Source organism: Podarcis liolepis (genome assembly GCF_965112155.1).
Source record: "Podarcis liolepis genome assembly, chromosome: 12".
NCBI lineage: Eukaryota > Metazoa > Chordata > Lepidosauria > Squamata > Lacertidae > Podarcis > Podarcis liolepis.
In genome coordinates this window covers 7986759-8001837 of record NC_139563.1, presented here as the reverse complement: position 1 = coordinate 8001837, position 15079 = coordinate 7986759, and the positions used below count along the sequence as shown (strand labels likewise).

At 47.1% G+C, this 15079-nt stretch overlaps 1 protein-coding gene across 1 annotated transcript in view; it reads left to right on the top strand.

Moving 5' to 3' along the window:
- Positions 1 to 15079, top strand: part of GHRHR (growth hormone releasing hormone receptor) — a 395967-nt gene that overhangs the window by 117379 nt on the left and 263509 nt on the right. The gene's annotated exons all lie outside the window — the stretch shown is intronic.

The window sequence follows — 15079 nt, the reverse complement described above, 5'->3', positions numbered from 1 at the left end:
CATTTGTGGGCACAGTGCATTATGGTGTTTGTAGTCTTATGCAAACACTGATAAGGGAGAGGCTTCCCCACGGGGTTTTCAAGTTGGTCTTTCAACTTGGGTGAGGAATCTTCATCTGCCGTGGATGCACATCCAGATGTACTGGAATGAGAACCCAGTCATGAGTCATCCAAATCCACAAGATCTTGAACACGTTTCATGGTCTGTTGCACTGCATCATGGGATGCATAGTCTGTTTGACTTTTGGAAACAATTGTTGTGGGGTGAAGAACGTGAGAACTGCTGGATCGGGGCAAATGCCTACCTAGATCAGCATTCTGGGGGGAAGCCAGACATTGATAGCATTCTCCTTACTTGTGCTCCCCAGCAACTGATGGATTCACAGAAGCTGCCCTGGCTTCTGTTTGAAGTCTGTGATGTCCTGCTTCTTCTGCCTCGCTTCCACCTCCACCTCCAAGGTAGCCGGGATGGCCATGGTGTCAGGCTTCAGGGAATCTGATCCCTCCCACGGTGGGCAGCCAGGAAGTAGATAAACGAGAAGAGCTCTTACCAAGTCGTTTGTTCAATAGTCACAGAGAGAGATGTAGAAATGCCGTCTATCTTTGGATAACGGCATTGCTCTGAGTAAATTCTCACCCCCTCCGTCTCTACTATCATATGTCTGTTGGCATACAACCAAGGAAGAGGGGGGAATTGGCAGGCCCCCAGCTGGCTCCGTCCCACCGGCCATTGTACCGGACGACCTCCAGTCCTTGGTGCTGCATGAATCAGTGACCCAAATGTCAAAAGCAGAGGCACGCTCTAATCAGCAGAGATAACGCTACTCAACAGAAGTGGCAGGATAGTGTGTGTGAGCATATTTACAAGCAGCTTCTTCAGCATATATCAGGACAAAAAGAAAACATGTCTGATCCCCTTTGTGTCCAAAGCAAGGCAGCATAAAGCAAAAGCTATATACAAAATGGAAGTTCCCAGCAAGCTGTGCTGGAGTGTAAACAGGCATGTGACATACAACAATTCCACATGTCTGTTCTTAAGGTGGAACGGAATATTCCAACAATGTCATCCCTGCCCTGGCTGATCTGTGCTTTCTGCCTCTGAGCTTTCTGTTCTCCTACTCTCAGTGCTCTCCAGGTCCTGGGAGTGGAGAGGGGGTCAGGAATGCTTTCTAAAGATGCTGAGTCTTGCCAGCTGTCTCTCCTTGGTGATTCTTCTTCCTCCTGCTCCTCTCCCAATATTTCCCAGCTTCTCCCCTCTGCAGCCTCTGAACTGTGCCCTTCTGCAAACCACTGTTCTAAATCTATACTGTCTCCATCTTCTCTGGGAAGTGAAGGAAAAGGGGGGAAATCTCCACCATTCCTCTATCCAGTCCCTGACACACAGCAGCCTTTGCCCTAGGCTCCACTACCATTGGCATATTCCCAGAAGCAGGTGCAGCGCACTGAGGAGCCATGGCGAAGCCAAGCTGGCCCCAAGAAGGCTGAGGCCTACCTGCTGCAGATTGGGCAGGATGGGTGGGAGAAACAGATCACGAATCAGGTGATGGGGTGGTGGCATAAAGAGCATGTGGATCTGACAGAGGGTTGTCCTGCTCTCCCAACCCAAAATGTTGGACCATATGAGAAGGATGTTGCCTCCAATAGCAGAGATGGTACGCAGTCATCATGATTCATAGCCTTATCAACCATAAAATTGGCTACCTCTGTTTTACAGCCATCTAAACTGTTCGCCATTGCCACATCTTATACCAGCGAATTTTCACTATGTTCTGTGTGCAAAAGTATTTCCCTTTGCGTGGCAAGTCCCCTCCCCCATGTGAAATGAAGACACTGGACACAGGAATTAAGGTTAATGGGCATAAAAGGCCACAACTTTATTGATTACAGAATTGGAAGGTATTGGCCTTAGGCATTGGCTCCTATCGACTACCCGGCATGGGGACCGGGAAGGGTTGTCCACAAGCCGTGGGAGTCCTGTTAAAGTATGCCAACTAGGATCCCAACGGGTGTCACCACTCTGGGGCGTGCCGGAGGCCCTTACCTCCCTAGGTTTCGGACAAGGCAACGCCCCCCCCCAGAGTCCTCTACCGGACTACCCTTTTCTTTTGGGGAAGGTGATGGCGTTTCCTTCCCCCACTTTATTTGCATAACAATAGACCCCTGCCAATGCCTAACCACCAACACCGAGTAAGTTGTGACGTTTGCTACGAGGTAGGCGAAAAAACCAAAAGGCTCGAAGAGTGCCAACTTGGAAAAAATCCTACCAGGCCCCTTGCGGCGACCAACCGAAGTCCATAGCAAGGTCAAAGCTACCTAAAACCTAAGGGGTGGGTGGGTTGGGAAAAGACCACTCAGCTGGAAAGGGGCAAAGAGGGTGGTCCCCAGGCGAGCCCAGCCTTAAATAGGCTAGGCCACGCCTCCCCGGTCCGCCGATTGGCGGGCCGGGTCACCGACCCGCCCGGGGATTCCCTAATCTCGCGGGAGCAAAGGCCAGCCCCCGCAAGGGATGTGGGAGGGATTTCTGCCCGCAACCCCCTCTCCTCCCATGTCGGAAATGGCTTTGTGGTATCTCATGAGAAGGCAGACCCATCTGAATGTTACTTCTTTGACCTCACTAAATGGACACATTTCATTGGAGGAATGGAGAGCTGCAGAAGTTTGGTCCAGCCATCAACCGCAACGGCCTTTTCAGATAGGTGCATTATCACTTGATGGCTGCATTCATCAAGTGATGGGGAAATGTGTCCGATTCTACCCTTGGGAAGGGTTATTACAGCATGGTCTGAGAACTTGTCCAAATCTCCAGCAAGCCTTTGTTTATTCCTCCCACCTTTTCCAACCCCTTCCAGTTTCAAACGTATTTTAATTTTAACTTGCAACAAAATTACCATTTATATCAGGTGAGCGCCTGTGAATAACAAGGATGGCTCACAGCAGCCTTTTGCAAATAATCCCACCCACCCACCACCGAGAAACGGCCATTCTGGTTGTCATCTGCTGTGACAAATGTCTGAAAGATCTGACTCCTCTTTTGCAAAGCTTTATAACGCTGCTCTGCGTTATTAAAGGAAGGGTCATTATTAAATCCTCCCAGCTAGAACAAAAGTGGATCGTGAGGGTGATAGCAATTTGGTAGAAGCTCAGTAGATACATAATGAGAGGGGGCGGTGGTGTCACAGCAAAATGGGCCACCTTTCTTGCAAGCGCCTCCCCCCTCCACAAAACCCAAGCCAGTATTGCATGAAATCTCTTCCTCAGTTGCTGGCACTGTCCAAAGTGGAATATTATTCATTTTGATGCTCCCCGATGTGAGACATAAAGGGGAAATTAGTTTCACTTGCTTGAGTTAAGCACTGCCATTCCGGGTTGCCATTTCATATTTCACTAGGACAGGAAAGATACTTTGCAAGTCACAATGGTTCCTCTCTTTTCTTGAGACCAGGGAAGACCACAGGGAATTAGATCCACATTCATTACAGCAAGAACATCAGTAAAGTCAGATCAGTCTTGTCCAAAGAGGATATGAATGCCTGTATACAACTCAAAGCTATATTCTGGCCTTGGATCTATGCCCTAACTCTTTTCACTTTTCACAAATTCTCATCTGATATAAATGGTAATTTTGGGTGTTGGACTAGATGGGCTCTTCTTATGTTATTATGTCCTTATCACTAATTGGGATGGTGAACTTGGAAAAGGACAAAATAAAATAATTCCTTCCAGTAGCACCTTAAAGACCAACTAAGTTAGTTCTTGGTATGAGCTTTCATGTGCTACCTACCTATAGGTAGCCGTGAAAGCTCATGTGCTTGGTATGAGCTTTCACGGCTACCTATCTGTAATTGGAAAAGGACAGTTGCCACACAGTGCTAGATTATTATTTTTTGTAATTTGTTCTTTTTTATTATTGTTTTGGGACACGGGTGGTGCTGGGGTTAAACCACAGAGCCTAGGACTTGCCGATCAGAAGGTTGGCGGTTTGAATCCCTGTGACAGGGTGAATTCCCGTTGCTCGGTCCCTGCTCCTGCCAACCTAGCAGTTCGAAAGCACGTCAAAGTGCAAGTAGATAGATAGGTACCACTCCAGTGGGAAGGTAAATGGTGTTTCTGTGCGCTGCTCTGGTTCTACAGAAGCGGCTTAGTCATGCTGGCCACATGACCCGGAAGCTGTACGTCGGCTCCCTCGGCCAATAAAGTGAGATGAGCGCCACAACCCCAGAGTCGGCCACGACTGGACCTAATGGTCAGGGGCCCCTTTACCTTTACCTTATTATTTTTAAAAAGGTAGAGTTACTTGAAATGTGGCTCACTTCCTTGTATTTTCTTATCACCACTTATAAACATCTTCAACTACTCAAAAGATTCTATCTCCCAATTGAAGTGCAGGGTGTTTGAGGACCGGGACATTTTCAGGGAAACCAAAATGCTTGTTTACAAAACTATTGTACTACCAACCATACTGTATGCTTGTGAAACGTGGACCACTTATAAACCAGCTCCTTAAAAGATTCCATCAACTGTGCCTCTGGAAATTTTTACACATCACATACCAGTATACTTGAAGAAGCAAAGATCACCAGCGTCGAAGCAATGATTCTTCAACATCAACTTCATTGGACTGGTCATGTTGTATGGATGCCTGATGATCGTCTTCCAAAGCAACTACTCTATTCCGAACTTAAAAATGGAAAGCGTAATGCTGGTGGTCAACAAAAGAGGTTGAAAGACTGTCTCAAGGCAAATCTTTAAAAATGTATTATAAACACCAACAATTGGGAAACACTGGCCTGCGAGCGCTCCATTTAGAGATCAGCCTTTACCAAAGGTGTTGTGGGCTTTGAAGACGCTTGAATTCAGGATGCAAGGGAGAAATGGACTAAGAGGAAGGCACACTTGGCAAAACATCACCTTGATCAACTCTCACCTGGAAACGAATGTCCCCACTGCGGAAGGACGTGTGGATCCAGAATTGGCCTCCACAGTCACTTATGGACTCACTGCTACTGTGTTTATGGAAGACAATCTTACTTGGCTATGAGAAGAAGAAGAAGAAGAAGAAGAAGAAGAAGAAGAAGAAGAAGAAGAAGAAGAAGAAGAAGAAGAAGAAGAAGAAGAACTTTCTTATCAAGAAAAATAAAATTTAAAGAAGAATAAAATAATGTGCATATTTGTGCGGGAATCAGTAAAAGGGGAGGCTTTTGTGTATGGAACATATGAGAAGAAATTGACATGTCCACCTGTCTTGGCTCAGCCTTCCTCAGTCTGCAAGTCCCTCTGGCTGTGTACATCTATGGCTGCACCGTTGAGCTGGACAAGGGCAACTCCTGCCAATATTGGCTGATCTAGAGGAGGCTGTTTGCTTAGCTCATCTCCACCACCAGCCTGTGTTTAATAAAGCAAAGACATGTTTTCTTTGCCGCCTGTCTAATTTATTTTTGAGAGATCGCAGACAGCAAGTTTGAGGGCTTGTCTGCGTGCTGGGAAATGATAAGGCGAGGGCGGTAGGGAGCAAAGGGAAGGCGAGGGGAACTGACAGATAGAGCTGGGTGATATCTGAGTGGCTCCAACAAGGCCATCTAACCTGCCCATCTGTCATCCAGGCTGACCTGGAAAACATCTAGATCAATTCAGGGCATGGGACTAATGTCAAATTAGGGTTTTTGAAACTGACGGGAACAGAGGTGCCAGGTTCTCCAGAAGATCAGGGCAGCATGATGCGATGTTGCATGATGTTCTCTGAATATTGAGGGGGCCCGGCCCCCTAAAAAAACCCTGGGGCTGAAACTAGCTTGACCTCTAGAAGTTGGCGCCTATGGATTGGAGGTCAAGGAAGCACTGTCATCCTACCCTGCCAACCATGATAAGAGAGGAGAGAGCAGGGAGAATATTGACTCTTCCAACATTCAGCACTGCTGGTGGACCCTGAGTTATAGTACAGTGATACCTCGGATTAAGTACTTAATTTGTTCTGGAGGTCCGTACTTAACCTGAAACTGTTCTTAACCTGAAGCACCACTTTAGCTAATGGGGCCTCCCACTGCCACCACTGGAGCACGATTTCTGTTCTCATCCTGAAGCAAAGTTCTTAACCCGATGTACTATTTCTGGGTTAGCGGAATCTGTAACCTGAAGCGTCTGTGACCTGAAGCGTATGTAACCCGAGGTACCACTGTATTATATGAGAGAGAGAGAGAGAGAGAGAGAGAGAGAGAGAGAGAGAGAGAAGCTCTTCTCTATCTACTCATTCCACACTGTGCATAAAGCAGTCCACACCTCCACTAGATAGCACACAAATAAAGGCATATTGTATTATCTCAATGGAATCCTCCTCAACCCAGACTTTGGATCTCTTTGGAACATCCTATTGGATCAATCCATTAACCTCTGATTGATGATTTAGAAGGATTGGGTCCGGCATCACTTTTGCTGTGCGTGTGTGCCAGTATCCATACTTAGCAGAGCTACCCTAGTGGCCAAAATTGTGGAAACCTTTTGGGAAAAGTGTATTTCTGAGGTTTGATGGCTCATAAGACCTGATTGGCTCTCTAACAACTCATGCTCATTGTCTACATTCAAATGAAGGAAAGCTACTGCATATCAACCTAAGCAAGTTGTGCTTCCTTTTTTCTGGTTATTTGGCTACAACTTTTGATAGAATACAGATAATTGAACAAACATTGTTGCATTGCATTCTTCACTAAATTATCTTTCCATAGATATACAGTGGACGCTCGGGTTGCGAACATGATCCGTGCAGGAATCACGTTCGCAACCCACAGCATTCGCAACCCGCAGCACCACATCTGCACACCTGTGGGTTGCAATTCGGCACTTCTGCACATGCACAAAGCGTGACTTAGCGCTTCTGCGCATGTGCAAGTGCCAAAACCCGGAAGTAACCTGTTCCGGTACTTCCGGGTTCGGCGTGCTGCGCAACCAGAAATCACGCAACCCGAAGTGTCTGTAACCCGAGGTATGACTGTATAATTTTATGGTATTACTCCAAAAAAGAGGTCTTATGAGCCATCAAACCTCAGAAATACACTTGTCCCAAAAGGTTTCCACAATTTTGGCCACCAGTGTACAGGGGTACCTCGGGTTAAGTACTTAATTCGTTCCGGAGGTCCATTCTTAACCTGAAACTGTTCTTAACCTGAAGCACTATTTCTGGGTTAGCGGAGTCTGTAACCTGAAGCGTATGTAACCCGAGGTACCACTGTACATCTCAATGCAGCTCATTCCTTGGAAGTGTCTTCGGGGTTGAAGGTACACACAGTAGGCAATAGACACTCATGAACGCCATAAAGATTCAGTCAAGTGTAGAGAAGAAGAAGAAGAGTTTGGATTTGATATCCTGCCTTTCACTCCCCTTCAGGAGTCTCAAAGCGGCTCACAATCTCCTTTCCCTTCCTCCCCCACAACAAACACTCTGTGAGGTAAGTGGGGCTGAGAGACTTCAAAGAAGTGTGACTTGCCCAAGGTCACCCAGCAGCTGCATGTGGAGGAGCGGCGACGCGAACCCGGTTCCCCAGATTACGTGACTACCGCTCTTAACCACTACACCACACTGGCTCTAGAGGTTTACTTAGAATCATAGAATCATAGAGTTGGAAGAGACCACAAGGGCCATCGAGTCCAACCCCCTGCCAAGCAGGAAACACCATCAGAGCACTCCTGACATATGGTTGTCAAGCCTCTGCTTAAAGACCTCCAAAGTAGGAGACTCCACCACACTCCTTGGCAGCAAATTCCACTGTCGAACAGCTCTTACTGTCAGGAAGTTCTTCCTAATGTTTAGGTGGAATCTTCTTTCTTGTAGTTTGGATCCATTGCTCCGTGTCCGCTTCTCTGGAGCAGCAGAAAACAACCTTTCTCCCTCCTCTATGTGACATCCTTTTATATATTTGAACATGGCTATCATATCACCCCTTAACCTCCTCTTCTCCACGCTAAACATGCCCAGCTCCCTTAGCCATTCCTCATAAGGCATCGTTTCCAGGCCTTTGACCATTTTGGTTGCCCTCCTCTGGACACGTTCCAGTTTGTCAGTGTCCTTCTTGAACTGTGGCGCCCAGAACTGGACACAGTACTCCAGGTGAGGTCTGACCAGAGCAGAATACAGTGGCACTATTACTTCCCTTGATCTAGACAGGCATAAAAGCATATTGGTAGAAAATATATACAGACATTCACCACTGAATGGTCAAGGCATATTTAGAGTCCAGCAAGAGTCCAAGACTCTTTCTCGGCTCCTCTCAAGACGCAAGCAAGAGACTCACAACAAGTTACACAGAACCATTGTTTTCAGTACTTCCTGTCACACTGCGCATGTCCAGAGAACAGTTCCCACAGAAAATGTCCTTGCACGGACAAAACAATCTCAGCCTTCTGCTGCTTCCTGAAACTTCTTCTCTGTTCTGCTCTGTTTCTGGAACAAATGATTCTCTCTCTCACACACACAGAGAATATCCAACACATATAATATATATGACACGGTTATGTTTTTCATTCTTTCTTGCATTGGCACTCAGGCATTTCCCACTACGATCTTGCTCCTTTATATTCACCCTCTGACCGCAGAAGGTCATTTATCTTCAACTGCACATGTTGAAATGAATAGGCTATGAATAGCAGCACGAGAGGAAGGACTCGGGCAACAAAGCCAAATGAGGTTAGCACAGCACAATTAGATTACGCCCAAACTGCCCTAGTCAAATGAGGAACAGAGAGATGGAGTGCATCATTCATTCAGGCAGGATGCTCATAGATGGGCAATGGTAAGGCATATGGTGCCCGTGGATGAGCACAGGAATAACATGCAATAATATTTGGAGGGGGCAATGAGGGGCATCACAATGCAAATAAGGAGATGGGAGCAAATTTGGTTTAGCTTGCACAAACAGCAGATGAGATGGGGGAATTGTCCCTGATCTGAACCACTGCGCACAACAGATGGAGAGAGAAATGTGTGGTTTTTCCCCTCCTCCTCTCGTAAACACCAGAACTCATGGAAGCTGAACCCTGCAAGATTTGGGACAGATTTTAAAAGGACCTGTTCAAACAGCGCAGAGTTAAGCGATGGAATTTGCTCCCGCAGAAGGTAGGGGTGGCCACCAGTCTAGATGGCTTGAAAAAAGGACCAACGAATTCATGGAGGAGAAGACTATTGATGGCTACTAGTAGCTGTGCTCTGCTTCCACAGCTGGAATCAGCAATGCCTCTGGGGAGGGGGCTCTTGGGGCAGGGGCAGACTTTGGTCTTTTGAATTTCAGCAGCACCCTGTGCGAGGCCAAAATTTGGTCTGTCCCCCCTCCCTGCCTCTTGCCTTCCATTTTGCTCAATTCACTACAACATGGTTGGAAACAGCCTGTGGCACCCCCTAGGCTCAGCAGCCAGTGCAGCAGGACTGGTCACGGTGCCCTAAACCCGCCTCTGTTGTGGGTTTCCAGAGGTATCTGGTTGGCCAATGTGAGAAGAGGATGTTGGTGTGCTGGGCCCAGGGGTAACCCATTAAATGTGGTCCAGGATCAGTCCAGAATCCAAGGTTTCCACTAGGAGTCAGTACAACAGGGCCAAGGCAGGACACGAGGCAGGAAACCAGGCTAGGTCAGGCACAGGATCTCTAGCATACAGCAATGTTGCTCCCGCAACCTGGGGTGGGGTCCGACAGCCTTTTATCTTTGCCAGGGTAGTGGCCGGTCCTGATCCCCCTGTGACTCACCTCCGTGTTTCGCCCAAAGGCGAGCACTCCTCCTGCGAGTACTCAGGTCTCTCCTTCTCTCAGACCTTAGTCTCTGCAGCTCAGGAGATGTCAGTGGGTTACTAGACCCAGGGGCCGCCTCAGCCTCCCCTGACCAAACCGGTAGTGGAGCAGCTGTAAGCGATGGCCCAGCTGTCGGCAACGAGGTCATCCCCGCATCTGGAGCCAGGGCAGGCTCAGGCCCCTGACTCGGCCCAGCTGGGGTTTGTTGCAGGGGAACCTGTGCAGACTGGGACTCTTCAGGATCAGGCCCCAGACTTGGTTTAGATGATGCCTGAGGCAAAGGATCTGGTGCAGACTGAGTCTCCTCTGGTTCTGAGTCCAAGCCCGAGTCCCAGGCCATCACAGCTGGTCTAGGTGGACCAATAACCTGATCCAGCAGGTCCTTTTTATGTCATTACAGGTCACCCTCCCCCTGACCCTCCTGATAGAAACCAGATTTCTACCTGCCACAATTAATCCCTTAAGGAGATGTATTTACAGCTGCCTTCAGTTAAAAACAGCGCACTTCCCCTCAAAACCAGATTTTTGTGTGTGAAATATTTGTATTACATAATACCCTGTTCAACTTGCTTAATTGTAAAATGTGTTTGATGGGGAGCTGCTGTTGAATGGTCAGTTGCAACTATTGACCCAGAGACCCTGAAAGAGGAAGTCAGATAGAATAACACTTCTATTATACATTTTATTTAAACTGGAGCCCTGTTCCCTCTTATTTGAGAGGAAATCTCATTGAAGTTGATGGGTATGCATGGGACCGCACTGTTAGGTTAAAAAAGAAAAGGTAAAGGACCCCTGGACAGTTATGTCCAGCCACTATGGGATGTGGCACTCATCTCGCTTCAGGCCAAGGGAGCCGGCCTTTATCCGCTTTCCGGGTCATGTGGCCAGCATGACTAAACCACTTCTGGTGCAATAGGACACCGTAATGGAAGCCAGGGTACATGGAAACACTCTTTATCTTCCCGCCGCAGTGGTACCTATTTATCTACTTGTGCTGGTGTGCTTTTGAACTGCTAGGTTGGCAGGAGCTGGGACAGAGCAACAGGAGCTCACCCTGTTGTGGTGATTCAAACCGCCAACCTTCCGATTGGCAAGCCCAAGAAGCTCGGTGGTTTAGACCACAGTGCCACCTGTGTTCCTGTTAGACTTCCATCCCATTCACACATTCTAAGCATGTGATCTCCCTGTCCTCCACACTCCTTTCTGGGTTTTTTGGTTGTTGTTTTACATGTATTCTGGCCAACGGCTGTCGTTTCTGTTTTGTGCTGGTACATAAATGTTGCATAGTCCTAGATCATGGGTAGGCAAACTAAGGCCCGGAGGATGGATCCGGCCCAATTGCCTTCTCAATCCAGCCCGTGGATGGTCTGAGAATCAGCATGTTTTTACATGAGTAGAATGTGTGCTTTTATTTAAAATGCATCTCTGGGATATTTGTGGGGCATAGGAATTCGTTCATTATTATTTTTTCAAAATATAGTCCGGCCCCCTACAAGGTCTGAGGGACAGTGGACTTGTCCCCTGCTGAAAAAGTTTGCTGACCCCTGTCCTAGATTAAATGTGATTTTAGCCTCACAGCGATAGGCTGCTAGTATTGTAGTGCAGCCTTTGTAACTGTACCCAGGGGATTGTTGGGATCTGTAATTGTTGAGAGCATGTGAGAATAGGTTGATCGAGATAGTTGCATTAGTAGATGTGGATACTGAGAGGATGTATTGAATCAGGGAAATTCCGTGTTATGGAGCTTGATGTTACACATATATATATATTATTGTTTTACATATTCCTTTTTGTGTTTGCTTTCTAAACCACTTAGAAAGATCTTTTCTGGTGAAAGGTAAAGGTAAAGGGACCCCTGACCATTAGGTCCAGTCATGACCAACTCTGGGGTTGCGGCGCTCATCTCGCTTTATTCGCCGAGGGAGCCGGCGTACAGCTTCCGGGTCATGTAGCCAGCATGACTAAGCCGCTTCTGGCGAACCAGAGCAGCACACGGAAACGCCGTTTACATTCCTGTCGGAGCAGTACCTATTTATCTACTTGCACTGGTGTGCTTTCAAACTGCTAGGTTGGCAGGAGCAGGGACCAAGCCACGGGAGCTCACCCCATCGCGGGGATTCGAACTGCCGACCTTCTGATTGGCAAGTCCTAGGCTCTGTGGTTTAACCCACAGCGCCACCTGCGTCCCTTTTTCTAGTGAAAAGTGGTGTATAAATAAAAATAACAACGGAACATGAATGAAGTTCTTTTTGCAGTGGAACCTTGGGAAGTTTTTAATTCAATTATATGCAGAGAGAGGTTTCTTTGCACTTAACCCTGTGTTTGATTGGGGCTGTTTCATTTTACATTTTTACCTGTCTTACCTACCTGTCCAAGGCTTTGGAACTGCTCTGAGACCTCCGGGTATAGAGCACTATATAAATTCAATAAATAAATTAAATAAAAATAAATAAGTGGTGGTGAATCGCTCCTCTCACCTTGCTTAGAACTGCACTCTTAGACTGCAATCCTGTACACCACATTTAGCTAGCCTCCTTCAGCTGAACTCACAGGAGATTTTTTTAGAGTAGGCATGTGCAGAGGCTCTGTTATCTACATGCCAGTCCTGCTCACCAAACATTCCTGGAAATGGTTTGTTAGGTGAGTGTTTGCAAAATGAGACCACAAATCCCATTGATTTCTATGAGATTTTTTTTAATGCATTCCCAATCATGGAATTTTGACACACACATCCCCCCAGCAAAGCAAAACCCTGAAAAACATGCTCTCTGCTTTGTCCAATTGCTCCCCTCCCTCCCTCCATTCCTCAGCCAACCTGCAAAATGCTCTTTTCAGATATCTGAATCTGTGTTGTGTATAACAAGGTTTGGGTGCTAATTCCTCGTGTTTGAATAAGTGAATTTTTGCATAGCAAACGTTCGCAGAGTGGGGCCCGTATGTATATTGTTCTGGGGATTTAACAAAAAGATTTTGAAATACCTTTCAGATAAAGCTCTCTGAAAATGCAACCTTTTGGCCGATGGATTTAACGAAAAGATTTTGAAATACCTTTCAGGCAAAGTTCTCTGAATACGCAACCTTTCAGCTGATTTCCAAAATATATCAAGGAGAAAGAAAGGCAAAAGAGCAGGTTCCCAGCCTCAGACCCGGACGGTCCTCGCTCAATACTGGAAGACCTGCAAGATACCTGCAAGACATTTGCAGAACGGTGCAAGACTCAGCTGGAAAGGAGATTGCTTTCTTTACAGTGGTGCCCCGCAAGACGAATGCCTCGCAAGACGGAAAACTCGCTAGACGAAAGAGTTTTCCGTTTTGGAGGTGCTTCGCAAGACGAATCTCCTATGGGCTTGCTTTGCAAGACGACAATGTCTTGCGAGTTCCTGCTGGTTTTTTCCCCTCCCCCCCTTTTTCTAAGCCGATAAGCCGCTTATCAGCTGATCCGATCAGCAGATAAGCCGCTAAAAGCAGCTAAAAGCCGCTAATAGCGCTAAGCCGCTTATCAGCTGATCCGATCAGCAGATAAGCCGCTAAAAGCCTCTAAAAGCCGCTCTTAGTGCTAATAGCGCTAATCCACTAATCCTTCAATGGGCTTGCTTCGCAAGATGAAAAAAACCCGCTAGACGAAGAGAATCACAGAACGGATTCTTTTCGTCTTGCGAGGCACCACTGTATTTTCAAAATGGATATCCTGACTTTTTTCTAAGACAGGGCCTGCAGCCCTCCAGATGTTACTGAGCTACAGCTCCAACCATCCCTAGCCATTGGGCGTGCTGACTGGGAGGTTGCTGATGGGAGTAGAACGACGATGTCTGGAGGACCACAGCTTCCCTATCCCTGGTCCAGGAAACACAAGGAAGTTTATGGTCAAAAACGAAAACACACCATCAATCATAAAAGCCAGTGGTGGTGTCTGGCCCCGGGCTCCCCCTTCTGGGCAAAGCATGCCACTGCCTCACCCTCTCCATCGATCTTCCTTGGACACAAACATATACGCACACTCTGCCCCAGCCTGCCTTGTCAGAGAGGCAGCCGCAGAAACTGGCTTTTCATCCCTCCTTCCCTTATTCAGACTCCAGCTGTCAGTGTCGGTCTATAATGACTTTTGCTAGGAAATAGGCCCCTGCAGCGCTGGCTGGTGCCCTGGTAACGAGAACATCACCATGCTGCTCTTGTTTCCTAGACAGCTACTGACATTCTGCCTCTTGAAGTAACCAAGTGAATAATATACAGGCTTTTGTTAAAAGCCCAGCCAATCAATAGTCAATTGGACTGGAACAAGCAGCCTCATCCAGTCGAAAATGATCCCAGAGAAGACATTTATGCTCTACCCATGGCCTTGACTCCAATTCTCTCCCTTCCCAAAGAACATCATGCATTGTTATTTGCCATGATCATTTTGGCAGCTTCTTCTTCTTCATAGTGAAAGTAGCAGAGCAGGCATGGTGCAGAGGTCAGAGTTTCAGACTAGGACCTGGGAGACCAGGGTTGAATCCCCACTTTGCAACAAAGCTCACTGGCTGATCTTATTGGGCCAGCTGCAGCCCAATAAACAGGGTTTATTGTGGGGATTAAATGAGGAAGGGGTTGTTTTCAGACAGCTCTTCACAGAGGACTATATAATAGAGAGGATAGTATTTTTGGACTACAATTCCCATCATCCCCGACCACTGGTCCTGCTTGCTAGGGATGATGGGAGTTGTAGTCCCCAAAACAGTTGGAGAGCCAGTATTGGGAACCCCTAAGTTAAAAAAAAAACTAAGATCATGGCCACTGGTCCCATCACCTCCTGGCAAATAGAAGGGGAAGAAATGGAGCCAGTGAGAGATTTTACTTTCTTGGGCTCCATGATCACTGCAGATGGTGACAGCAGCCACGAAATTAAAAGACACCTGCTTCTTGGGAGAAAAGCAATGACAAACTGAGACAGCATCTTAAAAAGCAGAGACATTACCTTACCGACAAAGGTCCATATAGTTAAAGCTATGGTTTTCCCAGTAGTAGTAGTAGAAGAAGAGTTTGGATTTGATATCCCGCTTTATCACTACCCGAAGGAGTCTCAAAGCGGCCCTTCCTCCTCCACAACAAACACTCTGTGAGGTGAGTGGGGCTGAGAGACTTCAAAGAAGTGTGACTAGCCCAAGGTCACCCAGCAGCTGCATGTGGAGGAGCGGAGATGTGAACCTGGTTCACCAGATTACAAGTTTACCACTCTTAACCACTACACCACACTGGCTCTAGTAGTGATGTATGGAAGTGAGAGCTGGTCCATAAAGAAGGCTGATCGCCGAAGAATTGATGCTTTTGAATTATGGTGCTG